At 37.3% G+C, this 27,201-nt stretch overlaps 1 long non-coding RNA gene across 1 annotated transcript; it reads left to right on the top strand.

The window, feature by feature from the left end:
• The first annotated feature begins 9,965 nt into the window (after positions 1 to 9,965).
• LOC113602464 (uncharacterized) lies at positions 9,966 to 17,578 on the top strand. Its single transcript, XR_003423896.2, has 3 exons — positions 9,966 to 10,674; positions 11,613 to 11,772; positions 17,365 to 17,578. It is a non-coding gene; the product is annotated as an uncharacterized LOC113602464 (long non-coding RNA).
• Positions 17,579 to 27,201: the final 9,623 nt, after the last annotated feature.

Here is a 27,201-nt window from a genome sequence, read left to right as displayed (position 1 = left end):
CCCAGGAGCCTATTGATTAAAAGACCCTTAAGAGATACAGTAATCAAATGCAATATATGGGCCCTGACTAGATCCTGAATCAAAAACTAACCAAAAAATCATCATCATCATCATCATCATCATCATCAAGACAATGAGGAAAATGATAATATTGACTCACTATTTGATGATATTGAAGAATTTTTGTCAATTTATTTTAGATATGATAATGATACCATGGTCTTTAAGTCTTTAAAATATGCGTGCATATGTGTCTACTGAAGCCTACACAGATAAAATATGATGTCTGGGATTTGCTTTTTTTTTTTTTAGGAGTTTTTTTTTTTTTTAAGTAAACTTTCCACCCAACATGGAGCTTAAACTCATGACCCCATAATCAAGAGTCACATGCTCCACCACCTGAGCCCACCAGGCACCCCCTGGGCTTTGCTTTAAAGTCATCTAGTGAGGGGAAAGAGATAGTAGGTTGAGTATAAATGAAACTATATGGGCCTTATGCTGATAAATATTGAAAATCTGTGATAAATACATGAGGGTTCCTTATATTATATCCTCTATTTCTGTATTACGTTTGAAAAGTAAAATACTTTGCTATTACAACAGAGTAACAACAATTTATATAAGTCCTAACAATTCAGTATTAGAAATGCTTTTTCAGGGGGCACCTGGGTGGATCAGTTGGTTAAGCATCTGACTCTTGATCTCAGGTCTTATTCTCAGGGTCTTGAGTTCAAGAGCTGCATTTGGCTGGATATGAAGCCTACTTTAAAAAAAATGCTTTTTTTTCTCATAAATTATTGAATGTCATGTTAATTCTCTCACATCTCTGATAATAACCTTGGCATGAAAATATTTATACAGCCTACGTTTAAATTTCTCCTTCTAATGGGGTTTCTGGGTGGTTCAGTCAGCTGAACATCCAACTCTTGGTTTTGGCTCAGGTCATGGTTTCACAATTTGTGGGTTTGAGCCCCACATCCAGCTCTGTGCTGACAGTGTGGAGCCTGCTTGGGATTTTCTCTCTGCCCCTCCCCAACTGGCATGCGTGTGTGCTCTCTCTCTCTCCCTCTCTCTCTCTCTCTGAATAAACAAATAAACTTTAAAAAAAATTAAATAAATTTCTGCCTCTAAGGGCTCCATAATTTGCAAAATTCAAAAATAACTTCTGGTTACCTTGGATCAATCCAGATGGAAATGAATATTGAAAAGTGGAGTCATGATTGAGAAATCTTCAAAAAGTCATAAAATGATTAAGCTCCCAAGTGAATAGAATTTAACTTGATTTTGTACCTATAGATTGGAGAATCAAAATATGAAAAGGGATTTTAGAAAAGGCTCACTCTGAGAACATCTGAACTCTGAAATATCAGCAATCATATTCATTTTACTGAAGGATTGGCCTCAGCCTTACTTTAGCTAGCTACTTCCACTTGAGCATGTAAAAGAAATAACCCAAATTTGACTTGTCATTAGCACAGCCATTAGACAGAATAACTGTAGTTACATTGAGCCACGATCTTCTAGAAGATTGGATAGTATTTTTGTTTTGTTTTACACTTTACTGAACTGTAACACACATGATAAAAGTGCACACAAAAATACAATTGATGAATACTCCCAAGTGGAGCATACACATGTAATCAGCATCCAGATCAAAAAACAGGATTTGGGGGATCACCTGGGTGACTCAGTCCATTAAGCATTTAACTTCAGCTCAGGTCATGATCTCAAGGTTTCTGAGTTCTAGCCCTGCAACAGGCTACACGCTAACAATGCTAAGCCTGCTTAGGATTCTCTCTCTGCTCCTCCCTCACTTTCATGTGCACACGTATGCTCTCTCTCTCTCTCTCTCAAAATGAATAAAACTTAAAAACAAAAAAACAAAAAGCAGGGGCGCCTGCGTCAGTCAGTCAGTTGAGCCTCTGACTTCAGCTCAGGTCATGATCTCGCCGTTTGTGAATTCAAGCCCTGCATTGGGTTCTGTGCTGACAGCTCAGAGCCTGGAGCCTGCTTCCAACTCTGTGTCTCCTCCTCTCTCTGCCCCTCCCATTCTCGTGCTCTGCCTCCCTCTGTCTCTTAATAATAAACATTAAAAAAAAAAACAACAACAACAAAGCAGGAATTTTCTCTGTTGTGTCCCTTCCAGTAACTACCGCCTCCAAAGAGAAACCACTCTTGACTGCTAACACATGGATTAGTTTTGCCTGTTTTTTTGTATTTTACATAAATAGAATCATACTGTCAGTAAGGACTGTGTCTAGCTTCTTTCACTCATCATTATGTTTGTAAGACTCATCCATGTTTTGTGAAGTTGTAGATATTTCATTCTCATTCCTACTTTTGTATTGTACTGTCTAAATAAACCGCAGTTGATGTAACTAGTCATTCTTCTGTTGATGGGCATTGGAGTTATTTCCAGTTTTGGGCTATTATGAATAGTGCCACTGAGAAAGTTCTCGTACATGTTGTTTGGTGAACATATGTACATATTTTCCTTGGTTGTAGAACTTACAATGGAATTGTTAGGACTTATATAAATTGTTATTACTCTGTTGTGATAGCAAAGTGTTTTACTTTTCAAACATAATACAGAAATAGAGAATATAATATAATGAACTTTCATGTATCCATCACAGATTTTCAACCTTTATCAGCATAAGGTCCATATAGTTTCATTTATACTCTACTTACTGCCTCTTTCCTCTCACTAGATGATTTTTTAAGTTTTTTAAAACATTTTTATCTATTTTTGAGAGACAGAGAGAGACACAGCATGAGTGGGTGAGGAGCAGAGAGGGAGCGAGACACAGAATCCAAAGCAGGCTCCAGGCTCTGAGCTGTCAGCACAGAGCCCAACGTGGTCTCAAACTCACAAACTGTGAGATCATGACCTGAGCCAAAGTCAGACGCTCAACTGACTGAGCCACCCAAGTGTCCCACTCTCACTAGATGATTTTAAAGCAAAGCCCAGGGGTTGCCTGGCTGGCTCAGTTGGAGGAGCATGTGACTCTTGATCACGGGGTCATGAGTTTAAGCTCCATGTTGAGTGGAACGTTTACTTAAAAAGTAAATAAATAAAATCTTATATATAGGCTGGGTTAGCAGATAATACTGGGGTGGCTCACAACTAACAGTGTGACAGTTCTAGTTGTTCTGCATCCTACCCAACATTTGTTATTTCTGTCTTTTATAATTTTAGCCTTTCTGGTGTATTTTGATTTGGGTGTGGTTTCAACTTGCATTTCTCTCATAGTTAATGAAGTCAAGCACTGTTTCAAATGTTTACTGGCCATTTAAGTGTTCTCTTTTGTAAGCATGTCTGTTGCCCATTTCTATCAGCTAGCCATTTTTTTTCTTGTTGATTTGTAGGAGCTTTTTATATATTCTAGATAAAAATCTCTTGTTGGATATTTATATTACAAATGTTCTTTCTGTGAGTTGTGTTTTAACTCCTTTTATGGTGCTTTTTGATGAACATAAGTTTGTAATTTTAATATAGCTCAATTCAGTTTTTTTTTCCATTATGTGAGTGTTCTGTACTGTTTTAAAAGAAATCTTTGCCTACTCAAAGTTTTAAGTTGTTTTTTTTAATGTTTTTTTAAAGCCTTACTATTTTACCTTTTATAAAAAGGCCTACCATCCATTTAGAATTGATTTTTGTGTAAAATGTTTAGGGGCCAAATTACACACACACACACACACACACACACACACACACACACACACACGTGTGTACATATACACCAAATATCTTGGTACCTCATGGCCCAATCAAGTTAACATCTACAACTATTGCACAGGGGCCTGGTGGAGCTTCCTGTTTCGTGAATACATTGATGTGCTGCGAACGTAACATGCCTGGATTCCATGAGGAGATAGCGTGGAAGCTCTGCCTTATCTCCCAACTTTGGTGTATGACTCTCTTCATTGGTCAGATCTGCATTCTTTATAATTAAACTATAATTGGAAGTATGAGACTTTCCTGAGTTCTGAAAATTCTAGCAAATTATAAAACCTGGGGAAGGGTCATGAGACCCCTGATTTGTAACCAGCTGTTTAGAAGTACAGATGTCCTGGGGACCCCATTTGTGGTTAGCATCTGAAGTGGGGGCAATGCGTGGGGTCTGCATTAATTCTGGGTGTTATATCAGCATTGCAGGACACCAGTTGGTAGCAGAGAATTGGTGTCAGTCACACCTTGTGACATTGGTTCTTCTTCAGTTACCAAATTGTTTTTTATATTCATTTTATTCTCGCTTACCTTTAAGGAGAATTTTACATATTGGTGCCCACTCTGCATGCTTACAGGTGTGCAAAATGCTCCCAAAGCCCTCTATTTTGATCTCCAAATCTCTCTCTTTTCTATTTTCTCCTTAATGTCCAAAACACCCAGTGAACATTTGTAATTTCCACTCCAGAGGATTTCCTATCATGTCTTAAGTTTTAAGGATCATGAAGTCTTGAATAGCACTTCTTTCTAACAGGTCAGAGTGTTCTGCTCTGATGGAGATAATTACAGCGCCATCTCCACAACCTCAGCTCTTGGATCTTTTCTCTTTTTTCTTTTTTACCTAGTTTTCTACCTAGTTTTTTCTCATTAGTTGATTTCACCCAGTATCATGGTTGTAAATGCCATTTATATATTCCAAACTTCACATTTCCTCTGAACTCCAGATTCTTCCATTCAACTGCCCAGTCATCATTTCCACTTACAGGTCTGGTACTCTTCTCAAATCTAACACCTACAAAACTAAGCTCACAATGTTTTCTGCAAATTCTGTACCTCCCACAATCTTCCCAATCTCAGGCAGTGGCAGCTTCATCCTTCTGGCTGCCCAGGTGTGATCCTTGACTCTTTTTTTCACACCCCGTGTCTGATTCATCAACAAACTCTAATGGCTCTATTTCTAAATATATTCCAAATTCAACTACTTCTCTTTACCCTCACTGCCACCAGTAGGTTCTAGTCATCATTGTTTCTTGATTAAATTATTGCAATATCCTCCTAAATGGTCTCCTTGCAAAGATGTCCCATGCTCCCGACCTCCAAAGTCTATTCCGAACAGAGAGAGCAAAGAGATTATATTAACAATAAGAAAAAATAAATAATTCCGATCATGTCACTTCTCAGCCTGAATCCTCCAATGATATCTGTCCCATTCAGAAAAAAAGCCAAATTTCTTAGTAAAACCCACAGGCCCTACATGACCTGGATTCATTTCCTCTCTGACTTCATTTCCCAACTTCACCCCTTATTCACTCCATTACAACCACAATGGTTTCCCTTCTGTTCCTCTCACATACTAGGCATACTGCCACCCAGGGCTATTTACTAACTATTCTCTTTGCTTGGAATACCCCTCCCCCAAATACATGGCTCATGCCTCACTTAATTCAAGTCACTTCTGAAAATTCTGCTTTTGATTGAGACTTTCACTGGCTACCCCTTATTTAAAATGTCAACCTCCTCATCCCGATAGTCATATTCCTTCTTTCTGCTTGATTTCTCTTCTAAGTCGTATAACCATCTAATACATTGTGTGTTTTACTTATCCAATACCCCATTAGGAGCCAAATTACATACCATAAGCAATTTAGGAGTTTGGGAAAGACTTCATAGCACAGGATGATTTGAAATGACTTTTGAAAAAATTGATGGGATTTGAATAGTCAGTGGGAGAAAGGAGAGCATTCTATGTGGGGGGTGCGGGGGAAGACATGAGCTATTTTTCATAGATTTGAAAGGCAAAATCCCAATCTTTTAAGTAAGTAGGGCATTGTAGTACTTTTTTGGGGCATCTCCTTGAACACAAGCACTTTTTCATCTTTGTTTTCTCAAAGTATATCCCAGTACCTGGAATAAAATAGAAATTCAGTAAATATTGGGTGGATAATTGGATGAATAAATGGGTGGATGAATGAATGAATCAATGGATGGATCAAAGAATGAGTGAGTAGGTAGATGATACCAATTCATGAATTCATCTACTTTCTGTTTAAATACATTGGGCTCTGATGCATGATAATCATAAAGATAATTTTTCACCCAGTAGATCAAAAGACTGAGTGAGTTAATGGGACATGTATGGAGCCTGCTTAAGATTCTCTCTCCCTCTCTTGCTCTCCCCGTCTCTGCCCTGCTTGTGCTTTCTCTCTCTCAAAACAAAACAAAACAACAACAAAAAAACAAACAAAAAGGACTGAGTTAGCTTTGACCCACATAGGAAAGAATCTTTCTTAAAAGACTGTAAGAATGTTTTTTATTGTTGTAAAACACACATTATGTTAAATTTAGAATCTTAACCATTTTTAAGTGTACAGTTTAGTAGCATTGAAGACTTTGACATTACTGTGCAATAGATCTCTAGAACTTTCTCATCTTGCAATACCAAAATGCTATACCCACTATATACTAATTACCCATTTTCCTCTCCTCAACTGCTGGTAACCCCCTTTATACTTTCTGTTTCTATGATTTTGACTATTTTTTTAATTAAAAAAATTTAATTTTAAGTAGGCTCCACGTCCAATGTGGGGCTTGAACTTATGACCTTGAGATCAAGAGTTACATGCTCCACTGACTGAGCTAGCCAGACACCCCAGTTTTGACTCTTCTAGATACTCTGTATGAGTGGAATCATACAATATTTGTCCTAAAAAGACTATAGGAAAATTTAACTTTCCTTTATGCTACTTTAACAGGAGTAGTCATTGGAAAACATTCTACCTTGGAAGCTAAAGTTCCTGTTGTGCAATTCAAAACTACATTGAGAAATAAGAGCTGATGATTAATTTCCTGGTTTGATCTTTATGTGTATTCAGTAGAGAAAATGATAATTATTTTCTTTTTATAAATGAGGCAAGTCAAAATATCATATTTTATCAATTCTGAGTCATTCATTTCTGCCCTTCCCACATTTTAATATCTCTGAAATAAATTCATGTCTTATAATCAATGGTATTTTTGCCTTGTGTCAGTTTAATTGGTTGGCATCATTTCCTCTTTCCTGGTGCTGTTTTTTCAAAGTTTATTTATTTTGAGAGAGAGAGAGAGAGGGAGAGAGGAGAGCACAAATGGGGAAGGGGCAGAGAGAGAAAAAGAGAGTATCCCAAGCTGACTCCACACTCTCAGCACAGAGCCTGATGCAGGGCTCGAACCCATTAAACATGAGACCATGCCCTGAGCCGAAGTCAAACACTTAACTGACTGAGCCACCCAGGCACCCCCTTGGTGGCATTTTTTATGGACACATTTTACAAGCATTTGTGCCTTTGGACTATGAAATAAGATAAATGATTAACTCAAAATCTCATACCCAGTCCATGACCATAGTAGAATGGACTGGAACTAAGTCTTCCTCAGTTTTAAAGTGAGGTTGTATTTTTTTTTTTAATTTTTAAAAATGTTTTATTTATCCTTGAGACAGAGAAAGAGAGATAGACAGAGCTCGAGCAGGGGAGGGGCAGAACGAGAGAGGGACATGGAATCCAAAGCAGGCTCCAGGCTCTGAGCTGTCAGCACAGAGCCCAACGCCAGGCTCGAACTCACAAGCTGTGAGATAATGACCTGAGCCAAAGTCAGACGCCCAACCAACTGAGCCATCCAGTTGCCCCTCAAAGTGATGTTTGTTGTTTTTTTTTTTTTAATGTTTATTTATTTATTTTTGAGAGACAGAGACAGAGCACGAACAGGGGAGGAGCAGAGAGGGAGACACAGAATCCGAAACAGGCTCCAGGCTCCGAGCTGTCAGCACAAAGACCGACGTGGGGCTCGAACTCACAAACCGTGAGATAATGACCTGAGCCAAAGCCGGACCCTCAACCAACTGAGCCACCCAGGTGTCCCTAAAGTGACATTTTAATGACTAGGTAACATTTTCACTAAAAACCAAATTGCTTTTATGCCATACCTTATGAATTTAAGGCAATTCGCATTTACTTCTAGCTGCCTCCCATTTGATGTTAAAAGCTTTTAGTAAAGAAATTACAAGTTTCAGAGACACTTATGACAAGCTTCTTGCAGCTGGGACTTCACCTCATGTTGCCAGATATAGCAGATAACAATATAGGAATGTCTCACATATTGCATGGGACATCCTTACACTAAAAAGTAGCTATTGTTTATCTGAAACTCAAATTTGACTAGGCATCTTATATTTAATCTAGCAACCCTAACCTCACCTAATCCTTGGAAGAAGTGCTATCAGTGGATTGGTTTGGACTTTTCAAAAGATTCTCAGAGGATTAGGCAGGAAGGTGTAAGATGCACCAGTTAATCAAGAGGAGAAGCCCTCTAGACAGTATCTGACCCAGGGTCTTGAAAGTCCCTTGATTTGGCTCCTAAGCTTCATGTTGGAAGTGTACCAAATACTCATTTTGGCTCAGTGCCAAATGACCTAGTGTTACAATAAATATTGGGCTGAAGCCAAATATCACCAACTTAGAATGAACTTCTAGGGCAAGCTGTTTTCTTTAAAGACTCTCAGGCTGAATGGAATTAAATAGCAAAATAAAAATAAATGTGTTTTTTGAATGTTATTTTGTTTAATGTCACAAATGGTAATGATCTAATAATACTGCAAAGACTATAAATATGGTTTGTATGTAATCTCTATTATTCTGCCTTCCATCCTTATTTAAAATTGTACAAACATTTGTTGGCTTAAAAAGGATAGTGTGTTCTTCCTACAGTTATCTAGTAGAAGTATTCTTGCTTAATATTCCTATTAGTTGATGATCTATTTCCTTATTGATTAAACTATATATGAAATTTTTTAATCATCGATTTTGTATATAAAATTAATAGCTTTCACAATCATTAGTTGTAGTAGCATCTTATAGTAATAAACACATAATTATGTTTCAGCTGATTGATAAAATTGTAACATGTAAAGCTCACGAAGGAGACTTTCGTTTCACATTACGTTTCAATGCTTACCTCTATTTGAAAATGAATATTCAGATATTAACACTAAATTCAAAAGAATGATATATCTGTTTTATTTAAACTCCAAGGGTGGTCCTGGACCAGCAGCATTACCTGGGAGGAATACATAGGATCTCAGGCCCACCCTAGACCTGAGGAATCAGAATCTAAGGATGGGGCTGCATTTTGAATATTGCATTTCGTCATTATTGTCTAATCAGCTGACATTGATGAAGAACCAGGGACTCTGAGTGGTCCCTGTGCCTCAAAATGACAACTGGACCTGATTCAGGACTTCTCTCATCTGTGAACTATGGGGATTATTTCAACCAATGGTGAGCAGATGTCAATCTCATTCTATTCCACCCAGTGTTCCTTTTTAGTCCTTACTTAGGTCCTTTAACTACCCCCAGAAATCTCCTACCTCCCATCTAGCTTTTATCCCTGGTTTTCTACACAGCAATAACTAACTGATACAATGTCCCCCTATGAAAGCTTCATCAAAATAAGTATAAAGGCTTACCCAAAAAAATATCTTGGGAGAGGATATAAAAAATATCTTGTTAAGAGGCTTATTCTAAAGAATGATTCTCAGCCCTGGCTGCATATCCAAATTACCTGTTAGCTTTAAAAATTCTGATATACAAGGATCCCTCCAAACAATTTAAGTCTGAATCTCTGAGGGTGCAATGTAGGCGTTAGTCTTTTTCTAAAAGTTGTCCAGAGGATGATTCCAACATGCAGCCATTGTGGAGAACCAACGATCTAAAGTCTGGTTTATACCATCCCCTATGCACCAGCTATGCGCATTTGACACGGGTCTAGTTCAGTGATGACACAGACTCGGGAGTCTCTATGCACTGGGACATTTAACAGGACAATGCACTTGGAATAGTCTTCACTAATTTCGACCTCAGTGCAATCAAGTTACTATCTGTTCATTCTCTTCTTACTAATTTGGTGACTCCCCCCCACCAAAATGTGTTGAGGTACATTCCCTATCTGCCCCTTTATTTTACCAGTAGGAAAATGATCTCACATTTCAGTGAGACTCAGAGTCCTGTAGACAGTTCGGGATTGACTTTTAAATTGGAATGCCAGGTTAAATATTGGCTCTGGTCTCTCAACCTAACACAGTCTTTTGGGGAAAAACATCCATTTTTAACAACTCTTCTGGCCATAAGACTGTTGTTTATATTTAACCCAAATCCCTCTAGCAGCTGAACAGTTCATCTCTCCTCTTGAAGAGGAATTCTTGATTACAGTTCCACAATCCCAGGTGCGCTTTGGAATCTGAAATTTGTGGAGTGTAGAAAGGTAATGCAGTGCATATATGGCAAATCATATCCCATCTCCAGGGAGTTCTAAAGCAGCATCCTGTAACAAACATATTTAAATCTGTGCAAATGAAACATAAAAATTCACAGCAAGCATGATGAATAGACATTATAAACAGTCTTATGTGAGTTCTGATTTTGTCATTAAATTTAGGAGAAATTTTACTTTTCAGAGCTTTTTCTATCTGGGCATTAAGGATAAGAGATTGTAGACTGCAAGTTCCTGCAAAAAAATGAAATTGAGTGAACTTCAATTGGGAAAGGCTGAAGGGGAAACAAATGAACAACAGCAGTGGTATATGCTGCAAGAGCACATTTAACAGATTTCTTCCCACAAACAAACTGGATTTGGAATGAAAATTGTCCGCGGCCAGACTCAGAGTCCCAACCAGGAGACCTTGCAATAAAAAGGTACTGATTTGGATTGGGAGTTGGGTTTTTAGGGAGAGACAGAAGAAGGGAAATAATAACAAGTCTTGGGAGTGTCTAGAAATGGCATCTTGTATGTGGGCTAATTATTTTCAATGATGAGTCATCCCCCAAGCAGTTCACAGCTGGCTCCCTTTTAGTTCTCCATTTTAAAATTCATCTACATCAGTGCAATTAGTGGTGAGTTGTTCAGGATGTCTTGGCCCACCCTTGGACAGACCCATTGTTCCTGGAGCTTTTTAGAAATCTCATGGCTTCTCTTCAGATCTTCTGATTTTGCATCCAAAATGCTTGGGTCTTGTCTTTTCCTTGACTGTTTTCTCTTGACAGGGAGAAGGAAGGGATCCCTTGGGTCTCCTTTGATTATTGAATTGGCTTTTGCTCAAGGAACATAATAGGTTAGTGAAAACAAGGTGCAAAGTGGGAAGCTCTGGCCCTCTTTTAAGAAACCATATGCTGCTTTTCTTTCTCAGCATATTCCTGAAAATTTCCTTTTGGCATCATGTTTTAAAGAATGGATCTAAGCTGAGATGTGTTAAATCTAAGATAGGTTAAAATTCAGAAGCAAACCATTTTTTCCTCTCAAACAGTTCACTGGGTACAATAAGCACTTCCGAAGTGTAAAGTCACTTTTAAGATAATCTTAGGGCTTTTTGTAATGTAAATTTTGTCACTGCAGAGCGTACATACAGAAAAGTGCCCAAATCATAAGGGAACGGATAGATAAGTGAACTTATGACAGAGTTTACACATTGTATAGCCAGTGCTTTGGCCAAGAAATAAAACATGACCAACACTCCAGAAGCCCTTCCTGTGGTCCCCAGGCCAAGGATGACCACCAAACTTCTAAGACCATAGGTTAATATTTTGTTTGTTAATTTACATCTTCTGTTTTTTATTTCTTTTTCACAACACTATAGATGGAGATTCATCCACATCGTCTTGATGGCTGCAGTACCACTGTTTTCATTGCTGTGTAGGGCTCTCTTGTATGCTCTGCCATTTAAACCTTCTACCACGGCGGCTTTTGGCTTCTGACTGCTCTGGGCTGCTAGGGCTAGTGCTGCTTGAAGCATTCTGGTATGTGTCCTGTGTGAACATATATATTCTTTCCTGTCGAATACCTAGAAGCAGGTTTGCATAGTTGGGTCATATGACGTGTACATGTCACCTCTCATCCATGCTGCCAAATGTTCTCCAAAGTGATTGCACTAATTTTCACTCCCAGCAGCAGTTTCTGAGAGTTCCATGGAGCTTTTAAAAACAGATATCTGGGGCTCCTGGGTGGCTCAGTTGGTTAAGCGTCCGACTCTTGATTTAGGCTCAGGTCATGATCTCGCGTTTTGTGGGTTCAGGCTCCGTGTGGGCTCTGCATTGACAGTGTGGAGCCTGCTCAGGATTCTCTCTCTCCCTCTCTCTCTCTGCCCCTCTCCCACTTGTGCTCCCTCTCTCTCAAAATAAATAAATAAGCTTTAAACAAATTTAAAAACAGGGGTACCTGGGTGACACAGTTGGTTAAGCATCCGACTTCGGCTCAGGTCTGATCTCACCGTTCTTGAGTTCAAGCCCCACGTTGGGCTCTGTTCTGACAGCTCAGAGCCTGGAGCCTGTTTCAGATATTGTGTCTTCCTCTCTCTGCCCCTCCTCTGCTCATGCTCTCTCTCTCTCTGTCTCTTAAAAATAAACCTTAAAAAAATAAATATTAAAAAATAATTTAAAAACAGATATCCAAGCTCAGTAATACTTTTCAGTTTAGGTATCTGAAGCTGTCCATTGGTATTATATCTATAAGGATTCTCACAATTAATCTCCAAGCCTGTCCTTACCTTTAAAAACAATTTCATGTTTTGGGGCATCTGGATGGCTCAGTCAGTTAAGCTTCCAACTTTGGCTCAGGTCATGATTTCATGGTTCATGAGTTCAAGCCTCATGTCAGGCTCTGTGATAACAGGTCAGAGCCTGGAGTCTGCTTTGGATTCTGTGTGTGTGTCTCCCTCTCTGCCCTCCCCCACTCATACCCTGTCTCTCTCTCAAAAATAAATAAAACATTAAAAAAAAATTCTTTTAACTTAAAAGAATAAAAAAAATAAATAATTTCATGTTTTAAAGTAAGCTTCAAGTTTCAAAAAAAAAAAAATGCCTGGCTTACTGTTTTATGAGCTTCATGGCACCCTGTGGCCTTTCCTGTCCTTCCCTGATGAATCTTCATCAGCAAAGCCTGGTGTTCTGGTTTGACCATTTGTGAGTTTGCAGGGATCAGTTTAAGAGACTTACAATTTAAGAACATGTTTCAGTATTAGAACTTAATTCATGAGTCATTGGAGAGTTTGCTGAGAAAGTGTTCTCAATTCTAGCAAAATCCAATACTGACCCTAACTTCAGACAACAAAGTTGTCAGGGAGATTTTCGCATGTGGTTTCTGTATCTCATTACTTTGTAGTCACATTAGTAGACATTCATAAAGCAAAGAATATATAAAGGCCATATGCAACTCACACAAGGTTTCCTCTAATAATGGCCTTATTTTATGCACAGTTATATAAGTTAGTAAAAATAATACCTATTTATTAACTGCTGACTATGCGTCAAGCAGTGTAATCCAGGCTTTAGACCCTTGCTACTCAAAATGTAGTCCAGGACCAAGCAGCATGGACAACATCTGGGAGCTTGATAAAAATGTAGTCTCAGGTCCCATCCAAACTTGCTAAGTCAGAACAAGATGCCCAGGGAATACTGATACATGCTAAAGTTTGAAAAATGCTGGTTTTAGACACATGCGAATTAATTCTTGCTATGGTATGACCATCTAAACACAGGAGGAGAAAAAGCCCCATTTTATTTATTGTTATTTCATATCTACCTATTTATAACATCTTTTTTCCCCAACTTTATTGAGATATAATTGACACATGACCTGTAAATTTAAGCGGTACAATGTGTTGGTTTGATACACTTAATGCAAAATGATTACCAACATAGTGTTACTAAAACCTGCATCACATCACCCACTTACCATTTCTTTTTTTGTGGTGAGAACATTTAATATCTACTCTCTTAGTGACTTTCAAATATATATATATATATATAGATATTCAGATCCCCTGCCCATTTTTAATTGGATTGTTTTTTGCTATTAGGTTGTATGAATTCTTTATATATTTTGGATATCAATCCTTTACCAGATACATGATTTGCAAATATTTTTTCTGATTCCATAGGCTGTGTTTTCATTTTGTTGATGGTTTCCTTTGCTGTGCAGAAGCTTTTTTAGCTTGATATAGTATCACTTATATATTTTACTTTTATTGCCTTTGCTTTTGGTGTCAAATAAAAAAAAAAATCATTGCCAAGACAGATGTCAGGGAGCTTACTGCCTATGTTTTCTGCTAGGAGTTTCATGGTTTCAGGTCTTACATTCAAGTCTTTAATCCATTTTAAGTTAATTTTTATGTATAGTGTTAGATAGTGGTCTAGTTTCATTCTTTTGCGCATGGCTATCCATTTTCTCAATACCATTTATAAAAAGGCTGTCCTTTCCCCATTGTATATCCCTGGTTCCATTTTTTTTTTCAAAGTAGGCTCCATGCCCAACGTGGGGCTTGAACTCACCATCCCAAGATCAAGAGTCGCATGCTCTTCCAACTGAGCCAGCCAGACACCCCTATTCTTGGTTCCTTTGTCATAAATTAATTGATCATTGATATGTGGGTTTATTTCAAGGCTCTCTATTCTGTTCCATTGATCTGTATATGTATGCCTATATATGCTTTGGGGTTTGCTTTCGTTTTTGTTTTTGCTTTCTTTTTGAGAGAGAGAGAGAGCACTCGAGCAGGGGAGGGGTAGAGGGAGAGAGAGAATCTTAAGCAGGCTTTATGCCCAGCATGGAGCCCAATGTGAGGCTCAATCTCACAACCAAGAGATCATGACTTGAGCCGATATCAAGAGTGGGACACTTAACTAACTGAGCCACCCAGATGCCCCATGCATTTATACTTTGACCAAGATTTGTTTCCATATTTTAGCTATTGTGAATAATATTGCAATGAACATGGGAGAGCAGATATCTTTTTGTGATATCGTTTCCATTTCCTTTGGATATATACCAAGAAGTAGGATTGCTAGATCATCTGGTAATTTTATTTTTAATTCTTTTAGTAACCTCCATATTGTTTTCCATAGTGGTTGCACCAATTTACAATCCCATTTTATTTCTTTTTTGTTAAGTTTATTTATTTACCTTCAGAGAGAAAGAGCATAAGCTGAGGAGGGGCAGAGAAAGAGGGAGAGAGGGAATCTCAAGTAGACTCTGCACTGTCAGTGAAGAACTCATGAATGGTGAGATCATGACCTGCGCTGAAATCAAGAGTCAAATGCTTAACCAACTGAGTCACCTAGGCACCCCCATAGCCCATTTTAGAGATGAGGAAGCAGAGGCATAAAAAAATCCTTGAAAATGCAAATTTATTTATTTATTTATTTATTTATTTAATGCCTAAAGTAGGTTTCACGCCCAGAGTGGAACCCAACATGGGGACTGAACTTACGATCCTGACATCAAGACCTGAGGCAAGATTAATAGTGGATCACTTAACTGACTGAGCCATCCAGGTGCCCCAAAAATGCAAATTTAAAGAAAGACTGACAGTAGAGCACAGGCTTATAATCATTATGCTGTGTGACCACCAACCAATTTTATAAGCATTTGATTTATGTGGACATTCTTAGGACCTTAACTTGGTGTAAATAAATGATAATAAGCCTACCAAGTAAGCAGGTTTAATAATAAATTTGGCATCTTGTCTTTTAAGTATTGACTTTTGGACACTTTGCTGGTAAATGATTAAACAAGGAAGAATGTGACAACAGAGAATTGGTTTTGTCCTCAGGAAATGTGGGCAGTTTGGTGTGGGTGGGTAAGCACATGCATACATGAGTTGACACAGCTGAACTTCACCTCAGGCTTGTGCTCCAGATAACAGCAGAGTTCAGATATCCTCCTAACTTTTTATTTTGTCAAATCCCACCACCTTTTTGTGTTTCAGGAAATGCCTTACTGCAAAGAACACCCCCCACCACCACCACCAAACCAGCTTAGATAAGACTGGCTGTCTACTCTTTCTCAGGACTCTCACCAGATTTGTAGATGGCCCTTTTGTTTACTTGTGACAGGCCAAACATGGACCTTTCTTCTCTTTTTGCTTGAAGGCACTGAAAGGCCAGATCCCCTCCCTGTTCTTTGTCTCATGAATGATTAGCTGAGATGAGAACTATTTGTCCCTTTCTGAATCTAGCTAGACACAGAGATAAACATTTCCTGTTCACCTGATTGCAAAGTATTCCAACTGTAAATTATCCTGCCTATAATTGCTTACCCTTCCCTATAAAAGGGTAAGGCAAATTAATAGATACTGTGTGGTGTTCTTCCTATTTTTTAGCCTAAACAAAATCTATCTCCTTAGTTGTTTTGTTTTTTCCTTGGCCACAGCTCATTCAAGTTTTCATATTTTCAGTGACTAAGGTTGGTGGTTAATTGGCAAAAATACACCTTGCCTTATACATCTGAGCTTTGTAATATCAAGAGGAAGAAATGACTGCTCTTTTGAAGCCTGCAAGAATATCTTCTTCCCAATTTACTGTCATCTTGCCCCAGGTTTGGTAACTATAACAAGGAACCATCTTCCCAAAGGCTCTCTGGGGCACAAGACATCACCTGGGCTCCAGCATCAGCCTATATTAGTCAATCCTTAGCATATGCTCAGTAGCCTCTGAGCTTCCTGCTAATGTGCTGAAAACTTTTGAAAACTGAGAATTTTTTTTAAACATTATATATTTTTAAGCGTTTATTTATTTTTGAGAGAGAGAGAGAAAGAGAGTGGGGCGGGGAGGGGCAGAGAGAGGGGGACCAAGGAGCAGAAGCAGGCTCTATCCTGAGAGTAGAGAGCCCAATGGGAGCTCAAACTCACAAACTGTGAGATCATGACCTGAGCTGAAGTTCAATGCTTAACCAACTGAACCACCCAGACACCCCAAAAGAGTGTGAGAATGTTTAAAGCAGAAATCCTTGGTGGGACACCTGGGTGGCTCAGTTGGTAAAGTGTCCAACTCTTAGTTTCAGCTCAGGTCAAGGTCTCACGATTGGAGAGAGTGAACCCTGCATCGGGCTTTGCTCTGGCAGCATGGAGCCTGCTTAGGATTCTCTCTCTCTCCATCTCTCTCTGCCCCTCCCCTGCTCCCTCGCTCTCTCTCTCTCTCAAAAAAAAAAAAAATCTTAAAGTAGAAATCCTTGGGCCACCTGGGTGGCTCAGTCGGTTAAGCATCTGACTCTTGATTTTACCTCACAGTTGTGAGATCCAACCTCACATTGGTCTCTGCACCAAGCATGGAGCCTGCTTAGGATTCTCTCTCCCCCCCCTTCTCTCTCTGCCCCTCTCGTGCTCTCTCTCTCTCTCTCTCTCAAAAATAAATAAAATAAAATAAATAAATAAATAAACAAATAAATAAATAAATAAATAATTTCTTTTAAAAAAGTAGAAATCCTCTAGATATCTAACTGTATATGAGATTGCAGAATTGATCTGATGAGCATTGGAAGGGGCTTTGAATGAAGATATATAATATAGATGCTCTTTTGACATTTGTGTTTCACTTAATAACATCATTTTTCTCCTCTAGGAGTCTGTTTAACCTCTGAACACAAAAGGTATTATGGAAGAAATATGTATTTATTCAGTTTCACTTGTCACAAGGAAGAAAAAGCAACCACTTTCCTGTACTTTGCTAAAAAGCATGTTTTCTACAAAACAATTCTAGAAGTCAAAAAGGAAAGTTTCCATTTATTCTTTCATTTTTTGCATTACAGATACAATCTTGAGATTAATAAACTCCATCTGAGCATCCTTTGCAAAGCATCTGTGTTGTGAGTTTAATGTTAAATGATTATGGACTAGAGAATAAATAAATGAATAAATAAATAAATAAATAAATAAATCCTGATTAATGAAACAGTTTTTGACTTGGATTTAAAAAATCCAGATGACAATGTTATTTGGTGGCATTTTCATAGAAATGTGTAGAAGATATTTAATGAATTCAAATTAGGAAGTTTTTTCCAGGTTCTCTTAAAATTAGGCCTAAAGCATCAGCAGAAACAGATGTACAAAAATCTATTAATTATTGTATCTTTAAAATTCTACCATGCTATGTAAGAATTATTAGAATTCTAATGACTAAAGGGGTCTATATATAAATGTTTATGACTATAAAAACTTTTATCCTGCATATAGACTACGTGGAAAGGTTAGGAAGTTTTTTCCAGGTTCTCTTAAAATCAGGCCTAAAGCATCAATAGAAACAGATGTACACAAATCTGTTAATTACTGTATCTTTAAAATTCTACCATGCTATGTAAGAATTATTAGAATTCTAATGACTAAAGGGATCTATATATAAATGTTTATGACTATAAAAACTTTTATTCTGCATATAAGAAAGATCACCTATTTACTTCTCAAGCACTTTCACTGCCCACCACCACCTCGTTTTCATTGAAATATCAAGATTTACTTTCATATAAATATTTTCTAGTCTGCCTCTAGAGAATAATTAAGCAGAACCAACAACACTGAAGATAATTAAAAGCTTGGAATAGATTTCAGAGGTAGCAAGAAATAACATCAAAAAAAGTGTAGACCTTTATGCACCATAGCAACAGAGAGCCTGGATTTTGAGCCTAAATCAACCAAATTATTTTTGTAGTATAAAAACACAGCTAGATTAAAGTTATCTTAGCATTTTCACAAAATAATCTCTTTACTCTGAATCAATGCATAAGATATCAAAAGCAATGTCCATTTTTTTTTCTAAATTAATTATAAACTGAGTTTATCTAAGGTCAAAAAAGCAGCATCTTCTATTTTTTCCCCAGTTTTGTTGAGATATAATTGGTATATAGCATTGCATAAATTTAAAGGGTACAACCCAATAATGTGATACACATATTATCTTGTGTCCAATTACCACAGCAAGGTTAACACCTCCATGACCTCACATACTTACATTTGTGTGTGTGTGCATGTGTGTGTATGGTAAGAATATTTCAGAGCTACTCTCTTAAGAAACTTTCAAATATATAATACAGTACTGTTAATGATACACAGAATGTATTCATCTTATCACTGGAAGTTGGTACCCTTTGACCAACATCTTCCCTTTTCCCCAGTACCCCATCCCTTGGCAACCACCATTTCACTCTATGTTCCTATGAGTTCAGCTTTTTTAGATTCACATATAAGTGAGATCATAGTGTTTTGTCTTCTTCTGTCTGACTTATTTTTTTTAATTTTTTAAATGTTTTTTTTTTTTTATTTTTGAGACAGAGAGAGACAGAGCATGAGCAGGGGAGGGGCAGAGAGAGAGGGAGACACAGAATCTGAAGCAGGCTCCAGGCTCTGAGCTGTCAGCACAGAGCCTGACATGGGGCTCGAACTCACAGACTGTGAGATCATGACCTGAGCTGAAGTCGGACACTTAACCAACTGAGTCACCCAGGAGCCCCTCTGTCCAACTTATTTCACTTAGCATAAGGTCCTCAAAGTTCACCCATGTTGTCACAAATGGCAAGATATCCTTCCTTTTGTGTCTGAAAGGTATTCCATTTTATATAGATAGATAAATATATGTACAATATCTATAAAGATATATATTAGATATAATATATAGATAAAATACATATATAGATATAATAGATAACATATGTTATAGATATAATAGATATTTAGATAGATATGTAATAGCATATATATTATAATATATATCACATATGTCATATTTTCTTTATCCATTCATCTCTCGATAGACACTTAGGTTGTTTCCATGTCTTACCTATTACAAATAATGATGCAGTGAACATGGAAGTGCAGATATCTCTTTGAATTATTTCAGTTCCTTCAGATATATATCCAGAAGTGGGATTGCAGGGTTATATGGTAGTTTAACTTTTTGAGGAACCTCCATACTGTTTTCCATAGTGTCTATACCAATTAACATTCTCATCAACAATGCAAGAGGTTTTCTTTTTTGCACATCCTTGCCATAATTTGTTATTCATTTCTTTTTCATAATAGCCATTCTAACACATGTGAATCTCATTTCAGTTTTGATTTGCATTTTCCTGATGATTAGTGATGTTGAGCATCTTTTCATGTATCTGTTGACCATCTGTATATCTTCTTTGGAAAAATGACTCATTCAGTTCCTTTGCCCACTTTTAAAATGATTATTTGGGTTTTTTTCTATTGAGTTGTATAAGTTCTTTATGAATTTTGAGTATTAACTCCTTATCAAATAGTTTGCAACATATTTTCTTCCATTCCATAGGTCTTTTTATTTTGTGGTTTGTCTTTTTTTTTAAGTAAGCTCTAGGCCCAAAATGGGGCTTGAACACATGACCCTGAAATGAAGAGTCACATGCTCTACTGACTGAGCCATCCAGGAGCCTCTGTTGATTGTTTTTTTCTGCTGTGCAAAAGCTGTTAGTTTGATGTACTCCCACTTGTTTATTTTTGCTTTTGTTGCTTGTGTTTTTGGTGTCCTATCCAAAAAATTGTTATCAAAGCCCATGTCAAGGATTTTTTTTCCCCTATGTTCTCTCCTAGGAGTTTTACAGTTGCGGGTCTTCTATTTAACTATAATTCCTTTTGAGTTAATTTTTTTGAGTGGTGTGAGATAGGGTCCAATTTTATTCTTTTGCATGTGATTATTCAGTTTTCTCAGCACCATTTACTATTAGTGTATAGAAACACAATTGATTCCTGCAGGCTTACTGGATTTATTAGTTCTAATAGTTTTTTGGTGCAGTCTTCAGGATTTTCTCCATATAAAATCATATCAGCTGTAAAAAGACAATCTTCTTTCTTCCTTTCTGATTTGGATGCCTTTTATTTCTTTTTCTTCTCTAATTGCCCTGGCTAGGATTTCCAGTACTATTAAATAGTGGTGGTGATAGTTGGAACCCTTGTCTTGATCCTGATCTTAGAGGAAAAGCTTTCAACCTTTCACCATTGAGCATAATGCTAGCCATGTGTTTGTCATACATGGCCTTTATTATACCCAACTTTTATCCCCAACTTTTTCACAGTCTTTATCATAAAAGGATGTAGAATTTTGTCAAATGCTGTTTCTGTAGCTACTGAAATAATCATATGATTTTTATCTGTATGATGTATTACATTTATTGATTTGCACATGGTAATTCCATCCTTGCACCCCAGAGATAAATCCCACTTGATCAAAAGGTGTATGATACTTTTAATTTATTATTGAATTCGGTTTCCAGACATTTTGATGAAAATTTTGCATCTATATTCATGAATATTTACATCATATTCATCAATATAGTATAGTGGCCTGTAGTTTTCCTTTCTTGTACTGTCCTTATCCAATTTTGGTATCAGAGTAATGCTGGCCTTATAAAATGAATTTGAGCATATTCTCGCCTCTGAAATTTTTGGAAGTTTGTGGATTGGCATTAACTTTGTTTGGTAGAATTCATCAGCTGGTCCTGGGCTTTTCTTTGTTCAAGGTTTTTGATTACTGATTGAATCTCCTTACCTATTATTGGTCAATTTGTATTTCCTATTTCTTCATGATCCAGTCTGGGTAGCTTGTATGTTTCTAATAACTTATCAATTTTTTTCTAGGTTATTCAATTTTTTGTTGTATAATTGTTCATATTAGTTTCATAATCTTTTGTATTTCTGTTGTTTTGGTTGCAATGGCTCTCATTTCTGATTTTATTGAGACTTCTCTCTTTTCTTCTTAGTCTAGCTAAAGATTTGTCAATTTTGCTTGTCTCTTTAAAAAACCAGGTCTTAGTTTTATTGGTCTTTACTATTCTTTACCTGGCCTCTATTTCATTCCATTCTGTTGTGATCTTTCTTATTTTCTTCCTTCTGTTAACTTTGGACTTAGTTTATTCTTCTTTTTTTAGTACCATGACGTGTAAGATTGGGTTGTTTATTTGAAATATTCCCTTTTTTCTTAATATAAGCATTTATCACTATAAACTATACCCATAGATTTGGGTATGTTGTGTTTACATTTTCATTTGTTTCAAGACATTCTTTTGCTTCTCTTTTGATTTCTTCTTGATCCACTGGTTGTTTAGGAGCGTGTTGTTTAATTTCCACATATTTATGAATTCTCCAGTGTCTTTTTTATCCGTTTACTTTGAGCCTATATGTGTCCTTAATGGTGAATTTCTTCTAGGCAGCATATAGTTGTGGGGCTTTTTTTAAAATCCATTCTGCCACTTTATGACTTTTGATTAAGAGAATTCAATCCATTTATTTTAAATTATTGATAGGTAAGGGTTTATCATGCCCTTTTTTATTATTTGTTGCTTGTTTTGTAGTTCCCTTGTTTCTTTCTTCCTCTATTGCTATCTTCCTTTGTGAACTGATGGTTTTCCATAATAACCAAGTGTAAAGTTTTGATACACTTGTTTGTGTATCTGCTACAGGTTTTTGCTTTGTGGTTACCATGAGGCTTACATAAAACATCTTATAGGTTTAACAACTTATTTTATGCTGATAACAGTTTTACTTCAATACAAAACTCTACTCTTTTTCAATGTTTATTTATTTATTTTGAGGCAGGGGAGGGGCAGAGAGTGAGGGAAAGAGAAAATCCCAAGCGGGCTCCATGCTATCAGTGCAGAGCTTGATGTAGGGCTCAATCTCACAAACTGTGAGATCATGACCTGAGCCAAAATCAAGAGTTGGATGCTTAACTGACTGCTTAACTACCCAGGTGCCCCAAACCCTACTCTTTTGGTCCCCTCCCCATTCTGTTTCAATGTCACAATGTACCTCTTTTTATATTGTGTATCCATTAACAAATTATTATAGCTATAGTTATTTTTAATGCTTTTGTTAACAATTTTACAAATATGTCATGATTTATTTATTCATTTAACATTAAATAGTGCCTAATTGTTTCCCAAAGTTGTTCTATTTACATATAATTTACACAGATCAGTATGCAAGGGTTGCTGTTGCTCTGCAATCCTACCAACATTTGGTATTGTTAGACTAAGAAGTCTTGTTTGCTAATTGCATGAATATGCTACTTATTAATTTAAACTTTTCATGTAAGTTTAAATTTAAAAGAACCAAATATATAAGTTGGAGCTAAATTACAGTTTATTATCATAAATTACTTGCAAATATCAGTGACTTCACATAATAAAGATTTATTTTTCATTCATGCAAAATCCAATGTAGAATTTTCTGATTGATTAGTTGGCCTCCTAGGGAGGGGGTTCTCCTTCAAGGAGTGACTCGGGTATCCATACTTCTTTCTTTTAAAAAAAAATTTTTTTAATATTTATACATTTTTGAGAGACAGAGTACGAGTGGGTAAGGGGCGGAGAGAGAGGAAGACAGAGAATCTAAAGCAGGCTCCAGGCTCTGAGCTGTCAGCACAGGGCCCGACATGGGGCTTGATCTCGCAAATCATGAGGTCATGACCTGAGCTGAAGTCCAATGCTCAAATGACTGAGCTACCCAGGTGCCCCCATGCTTCTTTCATATTGTGTTATTCAATACATGGCCTTCATGGTTGCCACAGAAAGTGAAAAAGAACATAGAGGTTTGAGCCACTGATTTCAAGACCAATATATCTAATCATTCATTCACCAACTCATATTCTATTGATCAGATCCCAGACACAAGGTAAAGGGAGGCTGGAAAATGTAGCTGTCCCGTGTACCAGGAGAAAAAAAAAAGACTAATGAGCATCTAGCCAGTCTTTAACACAGTATGGTAGAATTCAATATATTAGTGTTTCATAGTATTTGAAAATATATCATGATTTTCAGATTTGTCACCTGAAAAATTTGAAAACCACTGAGGTAAGTTCTTCTTTACAAAATTGTCACTCCTGCTGGGCTCTATAAATGCTGTTTCACCATTTTCAAACAAAAATTAATTATCTTGACCAAAAATACTGGATCAAATTAGATGATTAGGCCATAGATATAAATGAATATCTTCATTCAATGAATAGCTCCATTCATTCCCACATTTCACTTCAAGAACAGATTTTCTGGAATGAAGTTGAGACAAATTCTTTTTCTTTCGGTATAGGCCTATTGGCTAGGTTTCTTTTGTTTTCAACTCTTAACTCAAGAGTCACATATGCCATCTAAATGACAGCAAAAACCAAATGATTTGATCCCAAGTTCCTAAAGTTTTTTAGGCATTTATAATATTCTAAATGAAATGTCCAGGATGGTTGTATAGCTAGCTCTCTAGGGATGATGTACACTTAGGGATTATGATTATCAGACTTTATTATTCTTCACCATAGCTAATTTCTTCAAGCCTGTTGGTCTTCCAAGTTTTTAAGTAAAATTCTCTGGTTCTATTTCATGTTGACCACAGGAATCTTTTTCTTTGTAAAGTGGAAGCATAAAAGACTACATAAACAACGTATAGTTTATATAAATCTTTATGTTGTGCTTTATAAAAAAATGAATTTTACTAACTTGGAGTCCAAAGCAAAGGCCTTTCCAACAAACAACAAATTAAATAATTCATTTCTAGTAATGTGAAATAAATTTAAGTGAATCAAAAAATAATAAGAGGATCAAATATTCAGGATGACTACAGTATTATTATTAAAATATAGGGTTTTTTCCCATCTAATTATTACTCTTGCTATCTGTTATGAGATGTTGCTGGTTATGGTGATGATGGCCAGGGGATGGTAACTTGGTGGAGATTGTGATGTCATATTTGGTATAATTTTAGCCATATCTCAAGGAGGTAAGTATTATTATCCTCACTTTATTGAAGATGAAATGAAGGTCCAGTGTCCCATCTATTATCACATGGTTAGAAGCAGTAAGACTCAAATGTGAAGCTTCCATTTAAGCTGTTAGTGACTTTTTTTTTTTTTAAATGCAAGAGCTGCCTCAATTAGGATGGTGCTCAATTACATAAGACCATATGATTTAGGGCAACACACCTTGTATTGGCCTTGTTTGTTTGTTTTACAAATTCCCACAATATTATAAAATTCGATTCTTCACACAGCAATTTCATGGCTCAGTATCCCTTTACAGAATCTCTGCCCATAAAAAAAAAAATTTGTTATTGTTGGTTCAGTCTTCCCACTGTCTGGGAAGAATTATGTTTTACTAAATTAGAAATGAGAAATGCACTATTGATCAAAGCAAAATTAAACTTTACTTGAGGGAAGGAAAAATATGCTGGTCTTCCTGAGAGATGATCTTGGCCTCTTGGTTCATGTCCTAAACACACTAAATACGGAAAATAGACTCAGCAAGTGTATCATGGAAACTAGTCATGAACTGGATAAAAAGACTTCACTCATAGAAAGCTCACAGCATTGTTTCTTAGACTTATCTCAGAGCACTTATGTGCTTTAGTTTTTAGAAGAGACATCACTATTAAAACTGCTTAATCTTTCTGGGGCTCAGTTTTCTTATCTGTCAAACAGGAACAACAGAACTGTTCTTTTCTCTTGAGGTTGCAAAGCTCAAATGAAATGACAGCTGTGCATGTTGACTTACACACTATTCCCAGTTCCTTCTTTGGGTAGGCTCAATCTTCTTTTTTTTTTTTTTTTTTTTTTTTAAATTTTAACGTTTATTTATTTTTGAGAGAGAGAGAGAGACAGAGCATGAACAGGGGAGGGGCAGAGAGAGAGGGAGACACAGAATCTGAAACAGGCTCCAGGCTCTGAGCGGTCAGCACAGAGCCCGACGCGGGGCTCGAACTCACGGACCGTGAGATCACGACCTGAGCCGAAGTCCGATGCTTAACCGACCAAGCCACCCAGGCGCCCCAGGCTCAATCTTCTTGAGTGAAAGTAAGGGTTACAGGCTACTGCAGTTGCTGTGATCCCGCATCTGCACTCAGTTCCAATGTGGGGGTTTTACCCCACACCGCCAACCTCAGTGTCCTATATATCAACTCAATTCTCACCCTATCCACCCACAGACAGCATCAGATTGCACAAGTTATAAGGCTCAGCCGCACCAGAGTGCCCCTCACTTTAGATGCCAATCACCAAGCTTGCCACCTGTGTTTCAGACCAACTGGCTATAAATCAGAGCTTCCCACTATCCCCTCCTAAGGTTTGATTAATTTGCTAAAGCAGCTTATAGAATCAGGAAAGCAGTTTACTGACCATATTACTGGTTTATTACAAAGGATATGAAAGGCTCTGAATTAATAGCCAGATGAAGAAACACATAGGGCAAGGTACATGAGGGGGGACAGTGAGATTTCTTACTCTTCCAGCATGCCACTCTTTCCAAACCTCCACATGTTCACCATCCTGGAGGCTCTCTGAACCTTGTTCTTTTTGGGTTTTATGGAGGATGTATTACATAGGCAAGGTTGATTAAATCATGAGCCATTGGAGACTGAACTGAATCTATAGCCCATCTCTCTTCTTCCCAGGTCAGGTGGGTCTGGGAGATGGAGAGGACTAAAAGTTCCAACACTTTAATCGTGCACTTGGTTGCTCTGGCAATCAGTCCCCATCATTAGGTGACCTAAGGGCTTTTAAAAAGTTAACCATTGGGGCACCTGGGTGGCTCAGTCATTTGAGCATCCTACTCTTGACTTCTGCTCAGGTCATGATCCCAGGGTGGCCTGCTTAAGATTCTCTCTCTCCCTCAGCCTCTCTCCCCTACTCATGCTCTCTCTCTAAAAATAAAATAAAATAAAATAAAATAAAATAAAATAAAATAAAATATAAAATAAAATAAAACATAATAAATCTTAAATAAAAAATCAACCATTAAAGTAGCAAAAGACACTTAGAAAATTCCAAGGGTTTTAGGAGTTCTGTGCCTGGTGTGGAGGACTAAGACCCACCCAAATAAATATTTTTTATTATACACACATCATAGATCCTAAGCCGGCCTTCTTCAGGAGGGAGAAATAAGCCTGCCGTTTCTCTGCTTAAGGTTCCTTCCATGTAGCAATGCCAGTAGGAAAATAGTCAAAACTATGTGGATATATCATCACTCGACTTATTAGAGACTGACACTGACCAAGGAAGGAAAATATCACGTGGGCCCAGAAACTCTCAGATAGGTTCAATTTAGCTTCTTTATAAATAATCAGAGTGCTTTCCTCTCTACTTCATCCTTTGTGACCTAAAACCCAAGGTGGGAGCTGTGGAGACCTGCTACCTCCACGTCAGGTTGAAACCACTATAGAAATGTAAAGATGGATGGAAATCAAGATGGACACACTAATGCTCCACACTAAAGCACACTAATGCTTGACTTTAAACTGAACAAATTTTTCTCTTCCTCATTCTTGAAGCCCTTCCCTCCCCTTCAGTTGTTTTTCTGTAGAATCCTTTGTTCAAGGAACTCAATATTGATACTTAGCAATCAGACTCAGATGGCCACTGCCAGCACCAGTCATAAGTCCACCTTGAAGACATGCCCAATGCTGCTGGCAG

Source organism: Acinonyx jubatus, chromosome A3 (assembly GCF_027475565.1).
Source record: "Acinonyx jubatus isolate Ajub_Pintada_27869175 chromosome A3, VMU_Ajub_asm_v1.0, whole genome shotgun sequence".
Lineage (NCBI taxonomy): Eukaryota > Metazoa > Chordata > Mammalia > Carnivora > Felidae > Acinonyx > Acinonyx jubatus.
This window is presented reverse-complemented; position numbering and strand designations above follow the sequence as displayed.